The sequence below is a fragment of the Bos javanicus genome, chromosome 7 (assembly GCF_032452875.1).
Source record: "Bos javanicus breed banteng chromosome 7, ARS-OSU_banteng_1.0, whole genome shotgun sequence".
Lineage (NCBI taxonomy): Eukaryota > Metazoa > Chordata > Mammalia > Artiodactyla > Bovidae > Bos > Bos javanicus.
This window is the reverse complement of record NC_083874.1, coordinates 80,556,457-80,558,727: the sequence shown is the minus strand read 5'-3', so window position 1 is coordinate 80,558,727 and position 2,271 is coordinate 80,556,457. Positions and strand designations below refer to the sequence as shown.

The following is a 2,271-nucleotide window of genomic DNA, read 5'->3' as shown; positions in this document are numbered from 1 at the left end:
GTGGAAATTTGTTCATTGATGTCCATGTCTGTGATTAGGGACGATAATGATAATGAACTGACCTCATAGGGTTGTTGTATTAATACATGTACATTTTTAACACAGTTCTAGGGACATAGTATGTACCCATTAGTTAGCTATTATTATTCTACCCAGTTAATAATTCAACTCTATTGTTTTAATACCACAATCCCTGGTGTTAGCCAAAATGCCAAGAAAAGCACAAGTCTCAATTATTTAACAGCTTCCTTCCTTTGATCAATCTTCAGTCACTGCCACTCTCATTCTTTTATTTCTCACCAAGTTTATGGTCATGGACAATAAAGCATTTCCTGTGGGATTGAGTCATTTGGATTTCCTATGCTGGAGGCAAGCTTGATTTCCCGGGAAGGACCATCTGGCATTGCCCCTGGCTAGACTTTGGAGCCAAGGAACATTGCCTGGCAGTGGGCACAGGAATACATTTCATTTCCTCTTGTAGGATTCAATAGTCATATTTTGTTCAAATTATAGCTCTGTTCTCCTTTAGTGCTAGGATCGACTGTGAAAATTAGGCCTGAAATGCACATTCATTTTCTAAAATTGTGCTGTTCTGTGTAACAGCAGTCTCTAGGTCTTAACTAAGTCTATAGATTCTGTGATGTTTCTATTAAGAAGTCAATGTGAACCAGACAGATTAGAAAGGAAACCTCCAAAATCCATATATCCTGGGCTGGGGGAAAGAGAAAACTTCAGAAGACACAAGCCTGAGAGTTCTTACAATGTGTTGTATATGCATTTTCATTTACTTTTATTTGTCTTTGTTTGCATGAGTTGTGTGAAGTTAACTGTCAATGTATTTATTTATATGACTCATGATATTGCAGTTGCTGATATCTACTGCTGCAATTATTATTTATGACAAAATTAGCTCCTGTTGGTAAGTGCGCTAAGTTTTCACTCAAAGAGTACATCCATGTTCGGGCTATTTTAATCCCAAATACAAATTGGCAAGCACAGTAATTGTGGAAGAGAACAAGGAAGCTGGATCATAAATTGCCTTTATGGAAGACAAAATATTCTGGGAATACTTAGAACCTTATTTCTAAATAATATCTGATACAAACTATTATATATATATATATATATATATATATATAAATAGAACGGATAAACACCAGGTGGTCCTATTGTATAGCATAGGGAACTATATTAAATATCCGATGATAAGCCATAATGGAAAAGAATATGAAAAAGAATGTATATGTAACTGAACTACTTTGCTGTACAGTAGAAATTAACACAACATTGTAAATCAACTATATGTCAATAAAACATACTTAAGAAAAAATAAACAGCATCCGAAGAAAAATGAGAAATTGCCCCAACTCTGATGACTTTGATGGTGACATTTTGGGTTTTTTTTTGTTTTTAAATGTTTCTTTGGCTGCACTGGGTCCTAGCTGTGGCACAGAGGAGCTTCGCTGAGGGCTCTCTGTTGCAGCGCGCAGACCTCTCTCTAGTTCCTGAACACGGGTTCCAGAGAACACAGGCTCATTTGTGGCACTCAGGCCTAGCTGTCCCGCAGCCTGTGGGATCTCAGATCCCCCACCAGGGACTGAACCTGTGTCCCCATCCTTGGATGGCAGATTCTTAACCACCAGACCACCAGGAGACATTTTTGAAGTTAAGGAGCTAAATTTTAGCTCATGATCTCCTGGTTTTTTTTTTTTTTTTTTTTTTTGCAGGTTAGTATTTTATTAGATAGAAACAGAAAGGAGGGTGCCTACCCACCCCTTCCTCTGGCTCAGGAGAGGAACTCCCGCCTCCCCAAGAAAGGGCAGGGGTCTATAATACTGAGATAATGGGAGAGGTTAGGGAAGAAAGCTCCAAGCCTCCTCCTTCTTAGTCTTAAAAATATGGAACGCTTCACGAATTTGCGTGTCATCCTTGCGCAGGGCCATGCTAATCTTCTCTGTATCGTTCCAATTTTAGTATATGTGCTGCCAAAGCGAGCACTGATCTCCTGGTTTTATGTCCTGCTCCATTAAAGATCATGGGAACTTTTGAAATATGTTCAGTTGTCTTAATGGCAAGGAATATCATTATTTTTTAAGAATAAAAGTTATTATTGAAATTGCTTTGAAATCAAGATGTGAAGCTAGACTTATACAAGGTCACATGGGGTGGACTTCAGTGCATTTGGAAAGAGAATTTTGCTGATTAGGATTGGATCAGATGAACAGATGCTGAGATGCTGGGAAATTCTGGATTTCCAGTCACTGAGACCTC

General features: G+C 38.4%; 1 non-coding gene across 1 annotated transcript; it reads right to left on the bottom strand.

Annotated features, from left to right (window-relative positions):
- Window positions 1-1,892: 1,892 nt before the first annotated feature.
- On the bottom strand, window positions 1,893-1,998 carry LOC133252257 (U6 spliceosomal RNA). Its single transcript, XR_009737870.1, has one exon. It is a non-coding gene; the product is annotated as a U6 spliceosomal RNA (small nuclear RNA).
- Between the last annotated feature and the right edge of the window lie 273 nt (window positions 1,999-2,271).